The sequence below is a fragment of the Vulpes lagopus genome, chromosome 14, assembly GCF_018345385.1.
Source record: "Vulpes lagopus strain Blue_001 chromosome 14, ASM1834538v1, whole genome shotgun sequence".
NCBI classification, from domain to species: Eukaryota; Metazoa; Chordata; class Mammalia; order Carnivora; family Canidae; genus Vulpes; species Vulpes lagopus.
This window is the reverse complement of record NC_054837.1, coordinates 10,733,991-10,749,071: the sequence shown is the minus strand read 5'-3', so window position 1 is coordinate 10,749,071 and position 15,081 is coordinate 10,733,991. Positions and strand designations below refer to the sequence as shown.

At 40.2% G+C, this 15,081-nt stretch overlaps 1 long non-coding RNA gene across 3 annotated transcripts in view; it reads right to left on the bottom strand.

Annotated features, from left to right (window-relative positions):
• LOC121475375 overlaps window positions 1–15,081 on the bottom strand; it is a 53,282-nt gene that overhangs the window by 32,196 nt on the left and 6,005 nt on the right. The window contains exons 2-3 of one of the 3 annotated variants that reach the window (XR_005983737.1): window positions 3,462–3,589; window positions 67–145 (exon numbers count right to left, since the gene is read on the bottom strand). This is a non-coding gene — a long non-coding RNA (uncharacterized LOC121475375). The remainder of the gene's footprint in view (window positions 1–66; window positions 146–3,461; window positions 3,590–15,081) is intronic. The other 2 variants (XR_005983738.1, XR_005983736.1) reach the window with 2 other exon arrangements.

Sequence of the window (15,081 nt, the reverse complement as noted above, 5' to 3'; positions counted from 1 at the left end):
CAATGCAATCACATAAATGAGGCTGTTATTAATGGAAAGGTAAGTATGACAAAGGAAGGATCATACTTGGTTCTTGGTGACTGGGGGATGGCACAGTCACAACTTCTATCAGTTTCAATGTTTGGTGATCCAGTAGGCATTTCTGCTGAAAGGCAAAGAGAACCCCTTTGGAAAAACTTACATCTCAAAAAACAAAAACAAAACAAACAAATTATATCTCATACCATAGCTGTTTTTCAACTCAATTAACTCAATCAACCATCTTATTGTATATTTACTACAAGGAATCAACCTCCCAATTCCTATCTTCCTGGAGCTTATACTACTGGGCAGAATGGATTCATAAATTGACAGAGCTACAAAATGTCTCACATCATTCTCTGATTGCTAATTATATGCTTTATTTTTTTATATGCTTTAAATAATAATGTCTATAAGAGTTAAGAATCAAATGGGGATTTGGATGTGCTAGGGCAATCAGAAACATTTTCTTAGAAGTAAAAATTGAGATAGGTGGAGGTTTGCTATATGGTTTAAGATAACCCCATTCCCTACTAGTAAGCAGTATAGGTACATTGAACATACAAGAACAATCTAAAGTGGGAGACTCCTAAACCCCTTTTGCCCAGAGAGATTCAAGCCTCACTTTTTGTCAAGGGGCAAGAAACCTCTTCTGTGACCTACTCTGATTACCATCCCTTGGATTAGTAGGCCTGCTTCTGATGGGCATCCTGCCTTGGGATGGCTACCTTACCTCTGTGAGTCTGTTATCTCATTTTAGAATGAAAGGATTAGATGATATCCAATACCCCTTGTTGACTAAAATCTGATTTTTTATAAGAATTTCTATTATTTTATAATTAAACTGGTGTTGCTGCCATGGAATACTAGCTATGGGATCTTAGACAAGTTAATAAATTTTCTAAATCTAATTTCTTTTTTAAGTTGGTTTTAAGAATAAAGAAGTAACACATGCACATAATTTTTAAAAATCAAACACTATAGTGGCACCTGGGTGGCACAGTCAGTTAAGCTTCCAACTCTTGATTTTAGCCCAGGTCATCATCTTAGGGTTGTAAGATTGAGCCCTGCTTTGGGTTCTGCACTGGGCATGGAACCTGCTTAAGATTCCCTCCCTCCTCCCTCTTCTCCCCTGTCTCCCTCTCTTAAAAAAACAAAAATCAAATACTACAAGAAACTATTACAATGGTTACAAAGTTTCTGTTTGGGGGATAAAAAAAGTTTTGGAGATAGACAGTGGTGATAGTTGTATAACTTTGTGAATGTAATTAATGCTGCTGAATATATGCTTAAAATGGTTAAAATGGCAAATTTTATATATTTTGCCATAATTTAAAAAAATTAATAGTGATATAGCAAAACCACTGAATTAAACAACTAAAGTGGGTGAATTTTATGATATGTAAACTATATCCCAATAAAACTGCTAAAAAAGAAAACTTAAAAAACAAGAGTGTACCATAAGAATATATTCTCCATCTCAACCCAGAACCTCTGGCCACCCCTGGAGGCAACTATGTTTCTTGTTTCTCCTACAAACAGCCAGGCACAAACAAGTATATTTGAAAATCTGTCATCTTTTTATTTTAATGCAAATGGAGGAAGTCATATTCTGTTCTGAACTCTGCTTTATTTCATTTAATAATATATCTTGGGGGGATGCCTGAGTGGCTCAGCGGCTGAACATCTGCCTTTCACTCAGGGTGTGATCCTGGAGTCCCGGGATTGAGTCCTGCATTGGGCTCCCTGCATGGAGCCTGCTTCTCCCTCTGCCTATGTCTCTGCTTCTCTCTCTCTGTGTGTCTCTCATGAATAAATAAAAAAAATATTTTTATTTTTTAAAGATTCTATTTATTCATTCATGAGAGACACACACACACACAGAGAGAGAGGCAGAGACACAGGCAGAGGGAGAAGCAGGCTCCATGCAGGGAGCCTGACATGGGACTCTATCCCAGGTCTCCAGGATCACGCCCTGGGCCAAAGGTGGCGCTAAACCACTGAGCCACCCAGGCTGCCCCTAAATCTTAAAAAGAAAAAAAAAATCTATCTATCTATCTATCTATCTATCTATCTATCTATCTATCATCTATCTATCTATCTCTTGGGTTGTTGCATATCAGCACATGCAGATCTACTTTATTCTTTTATGCTCTTGGATAGAATTCCACTGTAGGGACTTACCACAATTTATTTAATGAGCTCCTTTATTGATGAACATTTTGATTGTTTTTAGTCCTTTTTATACAGCAAAAAGTGTTTCAGTAAATATCCTTGCACTAATGGCTTTAAGTACATGCTTGAAGATCTCATCTACAGAATAAATTCCTAGTTCTGGTGTCACAGTGTCAACATATTAAATATGTGTATTAAATATTAACATTGCAAAAAAATTAAATAAATAAATAAATAAATAAATAAATAAATATTGACATTGCTAAACTGAGTTCTCTAGAGTCTATACCAATTTATACTCTTACCAACAATGCATTCATTCAACCAATATCTGGGTGCCTACCATGTGCCAAGCTCTATGCTAAGCCCTGGAAACATCAAATGAGCAACAAGAACATAAAGACAAAATCCATTTTTTTTTTTTTTAATTTTTTATTTATTTATGATAGTCACAGAGAGAGAGAGAGAGAGAGGCAGAGACATAGGCAGAGGGAGAAGCAGGCTCCATGCACCGGGAGCCTGATGTGGGATTCGATCCCGGGTCTCCAGGATCACGCCCTGGGCCAAAGGCAAGCGCCAAACCACTGCGCCACCCAGGGATCCCCAAAATCCATTTCTTAATGGAGCTTACAAGTCTTGTAGAGGGAGAGGGCAAACAAAAAAAGTAAAATATGTAGTATTTAAGGTAGTTAAGAAGTGCTACATCTAAAATAAAGCAGAGAAAGGAGTATTGGCTAAGGGTGGAGGCTGATGCTTTAAATAGGGTGGTTAGGGAATGCGAATTGCGAATTCTAAGCTTCAGTTTTCTTATCTGTAAGATGGGACAATAAGAGTACCTATCTCATAGGACACTACTGAAAGAATTCAGAGAGATTATGTCCAGTACATAGTAATGAACGTTTCCCAAATGGAAGCTATTGTTATTATAAACAAATGTATAGTTAGGAAAAACTGTGCCCTAGGGAAGAATAATTTGCCCACAGCCCCAAGGAAAACTGTGGTTGGGTAAGAATCAGAACCCAGGCCTCCAGACCACTCATATAGTGTACTTTCAAATACACCAAAGGACCAAAAGCACTAAGAAGCCATCCCCCCAAGGATTGCTAATGGGCAACATGGTTTTAAATTGAAGAGCTCTCTGAGAATGTGATTTTTGACATCAGAAAGAGGGGAGGGAAGATGTGGGAGTACATTAGGTTCCTCTTCAAGGAGAAGCAGGCCAACTTCACTCTGGCCTAAGGCTGAGCCTGCTGGGGTTTACTCACAAGACATTCTGATCCAGGGTGGTGCTCTCAGCCAAAGGCAACAAGCTTTCTGGCTGTTGCTGGCCCATCTGCTCTGATGAGACTCTTCCAAATGCTGATCTCCCACTGGTTTCATTCCAAGGAATCTCCTGGAGGAAAGATAAGCAGCAGTTATTTCACAGCTGTAGAAATAGTAAGTTCTAGAGGGACATTTGTATCTGTTTGGCTGGGTGGGATTTTGAAGTAGGCCAAGGATGCAGTGGTGGTCTCTCAATTCTCCCTGTGCCTTTTACTCACCCTGTGGCACTTCCTCTCCTTGCCCACAAGCAGGTACCCACTGCTTGACTGGTTCCTCTGCATATACAGAGCTTGCTCTCTGCCTGGGTTCTATCCTTTCTTCATTGAGAGTCTCATTCCCTTCACTCATCCTAACCCCTCCTTTAAAAGAAGATGCTCGCTAGTTTAACAGAGTCAGTAGGAAGCAGGATTCACAGAAATCAGCATTCTGGGCTTGACCTCTGTTAATGAATGTTTGTACAAACTTGGGCAACTTAATTATCTTTCCTGGGGATGCCTTAGTAGCTCAGCAGTTAGGCATCTGCCTTTAGCTCAGAGCATGATCCCGGGTCCTGGGATTGAGTCCCACGTTGGGCTCCCTGTAAGGAGCCTGCTTCTTCCTCTGCCTGTGTCTCTGCCTGTCTGTGTGTGTGTGTGTGTGTGTGTGTGTGTGTGTGTGTGTGTGTCTATGAATAAATAGATAAAATCTTTTTAAAAATTTTATAAATAAAATCTTTTAAAAATTATATTTTCTGGGCCTCAGTGTCTTTATCTACAAAAATGCTATATGTCATATGGCATTTCAAGTACCACGGAGTAGATTATTCTGCAGAGACCCCAGTGATCTACCTAAAGACAAAAAAGTACACAAAGAAATAGTGAGGCCAAGGGCAGAAATTTTCAGAGTGGAGATGCCAGGACCCGTAAAACACTATTAAAAGTTATGTTGGGGACCCCTGGGTGGCTCAGCTCTTTTGCGCCTGTCTTTGGCCCAGGGCGCGATCCTGAAGTCCCGGGATTGAGTTCCACGTCAGGCTCCCAGCATGGAGCCTGCTTCTCCCTCTGCCTGTGTCTCTGCCTCTCTCTCTCTCTGTCTATCATGAATTGATAAATAAAATCTTAAAAAAAATTTTTAAAAAAGTTATGTTATGATAACCAGTGTCTAGTGAATGGCATCTAGGATCTAGTCCTGGGTCAGCAAAACGGAGTTCTCCCCTAGACAAGAGGCCTAGATTTTAAAGTCTATTCTTGTATTGAGAAAGCCTCAGGGCAGGGAAATATCCAGAACAGCTTTGCACCATACCATGTCCCTCTTGAAAGAGCAAACATAAGCAGTAAAAAGAGTTTTGGCCCAGATTACCAACGGTTACTTGAACATCATGGTGGAGGATTGGTTGCAAGTTTCTTCTGCAAGGTTAAAAAGAAGAGTGAGAAATATTTGATCAATAATAGAAGGGATCTTGAACTCAAATTGGGAAAGTGACATAAGAACGTTTCAAAAGAAATTAGAAATATAAGCAAATGTGTGGGTGTTTCCACTTTTGTTTAAACTGGGGTCAGTTACATTAATAGATGAAGCTTCTGCTGGGGTAACTTGGGAAAACGTAAAAATCTTAGTGACTATCCCTAATATGTGCTCTCTCTTAAGGTAGCATCCATAATCTTAACTTTACACACAGAGAAATGCATGGAGGATAAAGACAAATTCTGAAAATCTGACAGTCACTACATCATTGTTCCTGCCTGGAAAAATGATACACACCCCCAGCTTTTCTTCTTTGGTGCCCCACAGTTGGGTTGACCACAAACTCTCACAGGCTTGAGTCATGCAACATTCTTGGCATAGAAGAAGCACCTGCAGACACTGAGTACTTGGGTCAGTAAATCTACCAAGCCTTCTTAGATCCTCTTCCTGCTGGAATGCTAATAGAGTTAGACCTCCAGAGTCAGTGATATATCCCAGCAGAGAAACACTGAAGGAGGGGTGGCACTGTTTTCACGGAGTCTTCAGTGACTTTCCACTGAGCTGTGGGAAAATTTGACATTGACTGTGGCTGAATCATAACTCAGAGGTCCTGACCACTCAGATCTTTGAAGATTCCTTTCATTCCTTTCCCAAAAGGGGAACCTGGCAAACTCCAATTGGTTAATTCCATCTACTGAGGTTGCAAGGAACATAAGGTAAATGGAACCTTACTGTTGTCAGATATTTTTTATAGATTTTTTCACTGAATCTTTGTAACCATTCAGTGGGTTATTTACTATTAGTATTCCTAGTTGACAGATGAAAAAAACTGAGGCCCAGAGAAGCTAATAACTTGTCCATGGTCATACAACTTGGGTATGAGATACTGAGATAATGTAGCATCCTGACTCCAGAATTTGTGCTCCTAACCACTATGTTATACCATATCTAAAAACCAGCAGAGATACTCCAAGCTCAAAGATACTTCAGATATCATAGATTAACCCCTAGATTTTGCAGCTGAAAAAACAGACCTAGTGGGATGATGGGAATTGCCTAGCGACAGAGTCAGGATCCAAGGCAGGTCTCTTCACTCCAGGATTCAATGCTCTCCGTTGTATCAGAAGGCCTTGGGTTCTCTGCACCATCTTAAGAATGTGGAGTTCTTTGATACTTCATCCCTTATTCTTTAGGGAATAGGAACTTCAATTTATATAAACATAAAAATGCTTTCATATAGTTTTTCTAACATATACTGATCCTCCAATTCTTCATATCCCTTTTTAGAAGTCTTTTTTTTTTTTTCAACTTGGCTCCTTTTTGCCTTCTCCTTCTTTTTTTAAATCCCAAAAAAGTGAAAGCATTTTCAGATAGGATTTAAAAAAATCTTTAAAATCTTTAACCAACCTTCCCTTCTTTTGCCAAAGCATTTCATTTCACTTTATTTTTTGAGAGCAGGGAGAGGGAAAGAGAGAATCTCAAGTAGGCTCCATGACCTCCAGTCTTTACTGTATCCACCATCATTACCTACCTTTTTTTTTTTTTTTTAACGATTTTATTTATTTATTCATGAGAGACAGAGAGAGAGACAGAGACACCAGCAGAGGGAGAAGCAGGCTCCTTGCAGGGAGCCCGACGAGGGACTCGATCCTGGGACCCCAGAATCACACCCTGGGCCGAAGGCAGACGCTAAACTGCTGAGCCACTCAGGGATCCCCATCATGACCTTCCAACACAACTCCACTTCACAACCCTGAGATCATGACCTGAGCCAAAATTAAGAGTTAAATGTTCAACCGATTGAGCCACCCAGATGTCCCTACCAAAGCACTTTAAACACTGCTATTCAATGATTATTTCTGTCAATCATCCAATTAGCATTTTTTAAATCTCCTCACACTACCCTCCTCTGTTCCATCTTCTTTGGAGATGACCAATTAAGGCTTGGTATGTCACCTCAGCTCCCTGTGTCCATCTCCAGGCCTTACTCTTCTTCACGTCCTGCCTCTTGTCATTGAGATACTATCCTTACTGCTTCCCAGGCAGTCTCAATACAGTGACCTTGGCCTCATTCTTTCCCACCTTCTTCTAAATCTGAACCAACAAATTTTAAAGAGGTCAGAATGAGCCTGGAAACAGCAACATGTGGCAGGCAAGTGTTTGGTCTTTATAGTCCAACAAATAAATACTCATCCCTCTGGGCAAGTTAGTTAGCCTTGCTGAGCCTCATATGTCAAGTGGAGAGGAGACCCCACTTCAAGGGGATTATGAGAATGGAATGAAAGAATGTATAAAAGTGTTAGGAGATAGCTTAGCACACAACAGACACTGCCTTCTCCCTCTTCTGGCTCTTTCCCCCCTTCTTCACCAAAACGTTCAAAAGAGCTTCATTTTTTTTAAAAAAAACAGATCTTATCCCCAAACAATGAACTATTCTTTCTCCTTCTTGTCGTTCCAAGCTTATTCAAAGGTTTCTCCTCACAGTTGGTCCTTCCTTCTCTCTATTCAATTCAATTTGGCTACCATATATTGGACTACTAGGGACAGCTTAGCCCATTTCAATGCTCTCCTAAACGCTGAATTCAATACACATTTGTGAATTGAACCCTCAAGTGTTAACTACTACATGACACTCTGATCTTGGGTGGCCTGCTCATTTCTGCATCTCCTCTAACCTCTCTGAACATTGCTGTCTCAGTCACTTTTTAACTATCATCTTCCTGCATCCTGTGTCCAGGTGATCTCTTCCACTCCCATGGACTCAACTACCACTATTTACTAAGATTCCCAGCTCTCTCTTTCTCTAGTCCAAATTCCAACTCTTAGGCTCCAGACCTGAATTTCCATCTCACAGGGATCTATCTCTATTTGGAGGTGCCATAGGTATCTAAATCTCCAAATTTGCCTTTTTTCCCCTCATGGCTCCTGTTTCCTAAATGACTCCACCATCAAACCAATGTTCAAACAAGAAGCCTGAGTCATCTTGAGTGTATCATCTACACTCCATACCCTGTATTTGAGTGGTCACAAATCCCTTTTAATTCCCACAATGCCTCCTGAATTCACCCTATTTCCGGTGCCTTACTTCAGGTCTTTGTCATGCCACAACTAATGCTCCAGACTGAAGTCCCTTACCTCCGGTCACTCACCCAGTTCACCCTCTGCTCAGATCCATGATTTATCTAATTAATAGATCTGAGCATTAATCACCTGCTCTAAAGTCTTCCATAGCAGTGACCATACAAAATTCTGTTTATATCTCTAGCTCCCCATTAGAATTGAGGCACCTCTTATTAATTATTGTATCCCACTGCCTACTAGAGTCATTAAATATGCATCAAGAAAGCACAGTAAATGAATGAACACAAAGCCCAGAAAATGCCATGGATAGTAGAGAATATGAAAGAAGTTAATATGATCCGGATCATCTAGGAACTTATACTCTTTTTGGAGTGACAGAAGAAACATAAGAAACTACAATATTAAGTACCTAGACTGAGATATGAACTCCAAAAGCCAGAGGAGCTCAGAAGAGAAAGGTGAGTGTATGGTGGAACTGCCTAAATAAATACCTAAAACAGGGGGAAAGACTTCCTGAGGACTTTAAAGGATGGGTGGGGTTTGTGAGGGCATGGTGGAAGGGGCAAGATGCTCCAGGATGGAAATAACTAGTAAACAGTATGGAGTAGTGGTTGGATAAAAAGGAGCATGGCCAACTGGAGATGGGAGACTATGTCAGGGGACAATGAGACTAACCTGGAGAGATAAGGTGGTCCAGAAAACAGAAGCCCTCAAAGAGTCAGGAAAAAGGGAGTTTACCTTGAATAACAAAGCCATATTTTTTGAGTGTTCTAATAATGCAAAAACAATCATATACAAAAGCTACTGTTACATAAAAGCCACCTTTTGATAACACACACATACATACTCTTTTAAGGCAGCAAGACTTTGAGAAAGATACTATTATCACCATTTTACAGATGAGGAAATTGAAGCACAGAATAGTTATATAACTTACCTGGGGCCATGCAGCTGTGTGCAAGGCCCTGTACTAAGCACTACTGGCACAAACAAAGAACATAGTTCCTGTTTTCAAAGATTTCAAAATCCAACCAGATACAGGTACTCAAATTAGTACCTCATAAATAATTATTTATAAAACAATGTGTTAGGTATTGTAACAAATACATACACAAGATAGGAGTGTTATTTTAGGAAAAGTAATCTGTAACACCTCTATTGGGAGACAAAAGAAATCAGAGAAATGAACTTTCTAGCTAATACAGTAACCCAAGCCAGCTCCAGCAAGAAGGTAATGATGCTGGATACAGTAAGACTGGAAAAGGGGAAGAAAGCAGGACATTTCCAAGGCAGAAAGGACAATAACAGGTTCAATGTAAGAAAAAAGAATCAGACTGTATTTTTGTTGGTTTTTTTTCCAAGATTTTATTATTTATTCATGAGAGACACAGAGAGAGAGGGGGGCAGAGATAGAGGCAGAGGGAGAAGCAGGCACCCCGGGGGAGCCGGATGGAAGACTTGATCCCAGGACCCTGTGATCACACCCTGAGCCAAAGCCAGATGTTCAACCACTTAGCCACCCAGGCACCCCATATTTTTTGTTTTTTTAAAGATTTTATTTATAAGTAATCTCTCCACCCAACCTGGGATTTGAACTCACAACCCTGAGATCAAGAGTTGCATGCTCCACTGACTGAGCTACCCAGGTGCCCCCAGACTAAAGTCTTTAAGTCTGAAAAGCTGAAAGAATGATGTTAGTAAGAGAAATACATCTTCATTTGAGGGTATGCTGAGTTGAAGACAAAGTAGGACTGCTCTGCTCCAGGAGAATGTAATAGGCCTTAATATAGTATGATTTAGAAATGTGATTTTTAAAATTGTTAGTACCCAGGCTTGAGTTGTATATAAAGAAAGAATTTTAAAATATTTTAATTAACTCTGTGGCAGTAGGATGGCCTCTATATATTTTCTATGGTTTTATTTTCTCCTCACATTCTGCTAGTCTCTATTATCAATGCTGCTTTGCATCATCCTTTCCACAGAAATGAGGTATGATTATAATGTAATAAAGCTGACGTTTAAACATACAAGAATTTATCCATCTGAGACCGATTCCAAAAAGTGTTTTTGTTCAACATTTTTCTGGAAATTCTCTGTTCTGGAGTTGCTTTCAGGATCAATCAACAATCCAAACTTACTGACATACTTTGTTAACATCTCAAATCTGATCACCCATTAACTTAGTTCTGAGTTAACTTTTCTTGTTTTTGTTTTTTCAAAAATAAAATCTACCTTCAGGAACACCTGGGTGGCTCAGTGGTTGAGCGTCTGCCTTCATAGCTCAGGGTGTGATCCCAGGGTCCTGGGATCGAGTCTCACATTGGGCTCCTCACGGAGAGCCTGCTTCTCCCTCTGCCTTTGTCTCTGCCTCTCTGTCTGTCTCTCATGAATAAATAAATAAAATCTTTTTTTTTTAAATCTACTTTCAACCTTCCCCACCCCAAAAACAAACTAGATTTCTTGAGCATCAGCATTAGAAGTTGTACCACAGACTCTAAGCAATTTAGGGAGAGGCTTTCCGACTATTCTGAGGAGTGGCAATATCACTGTGGGGAAGGGTTGCCCCTACTGAGAGTGGGGCATTGTGCTGCTAATTATTTTACAGATCTGCTTTTCATTTAACCTTTGAAGAAGCCATTCATGCAAGTCCTATCATCTTATGCTAAAGAAAAGGAAGAGAAGGTCCAAAAAGTTAATTAATTTGTATTAGTTATAAAACTAATACATAGCTTTGTCAGGGCTTTTAAAACTTCTGATTTTGCTACCATACTGTGCTCTTCTGATAAAATAAGAACATTGCCTCCCAATGGATGGTAAAGGATATCAATACTGTATAATCCCATCTCACATAGCCATAACCTTCATACTCTTAATTTCCTGTGTTTCCTCACTGCTTTCTGTAATCTGTTAGCTCAGGAAAGTATAGACTAGCCATGAAAATTTGTCATAGAACTTGAATTAGTCTACCTTATAGAGATATAGAACACTAGAAATAGAATGGTTTTTAAATCATCAGGCCTGGGACGCCTGGGTGGCTCAGTGGTTAAGCATCTGCCTTCTGCTCAGGGCATGATCCTGGAATCCCAGGATCAAGTGCCACATCAGGCTCCCTCTGTGGAGCCTGCTTCTCCCTCTGCCTATGCCTCTCTCTCTCTCTCTCTCTGTGTGTGTGTGTGTGTGTGTCTCTCATGAATAAATAAATAAAATCTTAAAAAAAAAAAAAGGAGTTAAGTTTTAAAAAAAATTAAAAAATAAATCATCAGGCCTGACTCCTTCAGATTATAATATTACTATATGCTGTTAAGTATGCTGTAATCCAGATCAACAAGCAAATAGTATTTCTTTGTGTTTGTATAATGTGTTCAGTTGAAGGCTGTTGTGTATTTACCATCAGGGGTTTTATTCATGCACACTCAGTTGAATACGGACAGTAAGTTTTACTTATTCTTCTTTTAAATTCTACTCATTCACCACTGGAATGCCATACACATTTATATATAGCAGAAGCTTCTACTATCTTAAACTGAATTGGAAGCCTGCAGGCTTGAATTATTTAAGAGAAAAACATTTCCACTTGTCCTGCCAAACACGTTGATCAATGCTCACTTAAGTGATGTAATCTTCTCTCATTTTGTAAGGACTACTCTCTCTCTTCAGGTGACTAAGCAGTCTGCAATCTTCCTTCCTTTAATTGGATAATTTTCAGGCTTGTCTTATCCTTCCGGTTTTTAAAACTTCATGCAATCATTTTCTCCTCTGAATATGGTTAATGGTTTCATGGCTAGAATCTCTCTCTAGCACACATATATCTAGATCTAGACATTTTTCCATACACCAGTGCAGTGCAACCCTTTATCTACTCTGGTGTTCCAGACAGACTGGCTACTCTGCAATGGTCATCTTTTTCTTCCTTTCCTTTCTTTCTCTTTCTTCCTTTCCTTTTTTTTTTCTTTTCCTGGATTGACCTTCTTGTGTCCTCTACACATCCTCTGGCTCAGATGTTTGTTCTCTCACCTCTGGACCTGTGTGGCACTTTCAGTAATGTTATCACCTAATATTATAAACACAGCTATTGTTTATCAAGCACTAATCGTGTGCTATGTCTGGAGCCTTATGTATATAATACAAACTACCCAGCTCTTCCTCCTACCCCTTCATAACATACTTTCTGTACCCTACAAAGTCTCTTATAGGCCTAGTACAGTGCCTGGTACATAGCACATGCTCAAGAAATTTCTATAGGAGACATTATTATGATGATGCAAACAAGTACCACAATCTATTCATGTTTCACTCCAGTGCCTAGCACAATGTCTGGCACATTCAATATATGTTTATAAAACTAATCAGTGAAGAGAACAAATATTAAACATCTCGAAGATCCCTGTAAAACAAGCTATACAAGCTGCTATGGACTGCTGAAACTAACTCTTTAGAGTCCAGACAGGAAAAGTACTCAGTTATTAAGTTAACAGAGATGGGGCTGGGGAGCCCAGAAGCAGAGCTCAGAAGACCAGGAGGACACATGATACCAGGTTTCAGGAAGCTCTTGTTGGCTAGTGGCTGCAGAGGCTGAGTATAGAAGATGGGCTTCTATGGATTGCTCTGGCATGGGCCAATATCAGTTTGGCTCCCCCAAGAGCAGATGGCATGATCAGACCAACTCCCTTAATTGGGGAGAAACCTGGGACTGTAAGAAAGGCTCATGATGATGAGGGGGACTCTGATTCTTAGAGAATTGAAGCCTCTATCTGCAGTACCCACAGAGATCCAAAGGTGAGGCTCTGGGGCTGTGAGATTTAACAGTTAGCAGTCCAGGAAATAGACAGTGTTAGAGTCTGGTAAGAACTAGCAAGGTCCAGGCGTGCCTGGGTGGCTCAGTCAGTTGAGTGTCTGAGTCTTGGTTTCAGCTCCAATCATGATCTCAGGATTGTGGGATCGAACTGCATGTCAGGCTCCACACTCAGTGGAAAGTCAGTTTGGGATTCTTTCCCTCTCCTCCTTCTGCCCCTCCTGCTGCCTGTGCACTCTCTTTCAAATGAATAAACAAATCTAAAAAAAAAAAAAAAAAAAAGAACTAGCAGGGCACAGCAACTAGTGAGACTCAAAATCTAGATTCAAGTCTTTGGCAGTGTACTGGGATGTTAGAGAGACCTGGGTTTAAGGAAACAAAATGTAGCTTACTTACTATACTATGTTTACTATAGCTGGAGTGCAAAAAAACTTCATGCTGCAAATATAGTAGACAAGTTATCCAATTTGGGGCACTCATTCAGGCAGGGCTAGCAGCAAGGTTGAGAGATGAAGTAGGACTCAGACCCTGGGACTAAGGGCAGGACTTGTCAATGGTAAGGTTGGTTGTTGGTGGGGCAAAGAACCTGGTACCTTATGACAATACTGCAAACACTCCACAATTGATCATTAGCACACATTACAGCCTCTCAGAGCACAAAATCTACTTTACTTCAGTGTTAGGATTTCAAGACGCCAGGTATCTAAGGTGGCAAATAAAGTACAGAACACATCTGTTTGGCTTGGCTTCACAAATATCTAATTCTTTCTTTGTATTGTTTCACCCTTCGGCTGTGTACAGCTGTATACCTGCTTGGTCTCTTAATCCCCATACAGTGTTTTTCCCCCGCTAATGGAGCCCCAGCCACTTCCAAGTTGAAATTACTTTTTATAACCACAAATTGGTTGTTTCATCCTCTGATTCTGTGACCAGAATTCCAGTCAACATTAGGTCCTAGAATCTAGGTCCACTCATACTAGCAGTAAAAATGGTCCTTTTCCTTTAAAACCAATCAAATACTACTAATATTTTTTAAAGATTTTATTTATTTTAAAAAAAGATTTTAGGGATCCCTGGGTGGCGCAGCGGTTTGGCGCCTGCCTTTGGCCCAGGGCGCGATCCTGGAGACCCGGGATCGAATCCCACGTCGGGCTCCCGGTGCATGGAGCCTGTTTCTCCCTCTGCCTGTGTCTCTGCCTCTCTCTCTCTCTCTCTCTGTGACTATCATAAGTAAATAAAAATTAAAAATAAAAAAATAAAAAAAATAAAAATAAAAAAAGATTTTATTTATTTATTCATGAGAGACAGAGAGAAAGAGAGAGAGAGAGAGAGAGAGAGGCAGAGACACAGGCAGAGGGAGAAGCAGGCTCCATGCAGGGAACCTGATGTGGGACTTGATCCCAGGACTCCAGGATCATGCCCTGGGCCAAAGGCAGGCACTAAACTGCTGAACCACCCAGGGATCCCCTAAATACTACTAATGTTAACAATAAAATCTTCTTACCACCTGGTTCTTCAGTAAAATCACACTTGCTTTCACTTCTTCAGATACCAAATTGTCTTGTATTACTCTATGGTCTATGTATGGTTCTTTGGATTTAATATGCCTAAGTTTTTTGTTTTGATTTGGTTTTTGGTTCATGTTAAACAAATACACACAAATCACAGACTATCAGGTTCAACGACCCATCTGGTGACTGACTTTCTCTACAATACTCCCACCAAGTGGTCATCTGGACCATCCCTGAATACCCAGAAAGACCGAGCACTCATTGCCTACAACCAGCCTATGTCATTTAGTACCACCTATTGAAAATAACTGCTTTGGGTTGAAATATGCCTCCTTGAATTTCTATCTATTGACTCCAGCTCCACTCCTTAGGTCCAAATGGAACTATAAACCTTTTATTTGTGGCCACCTTCAGGTATCTGAATAAAGTAACAATAATCTTCCTGACTTTGTTTGCTTTGTTTTGCTAGATTAATGTTCCCAGAGCCTTTGACTATTTGTTGTTGCTGTTAAGTGTTCTCACCAACATTACTCTTTCTTTTCTGGATGTATTCAAGATGATTTATATGCCTTATACCTAGCCCCTGAGCCAGATAAATTTCAGGTGTGCTCTAGACACTATACCTCTCAATATTCAACCTAAGGCCATAACAGCTTTTTTGGCAGCCACAACACACTGTTGGCTCACACTGAGATTACAGCCAACTATCGCTAAATGCCACATGTTTTGCTGCTA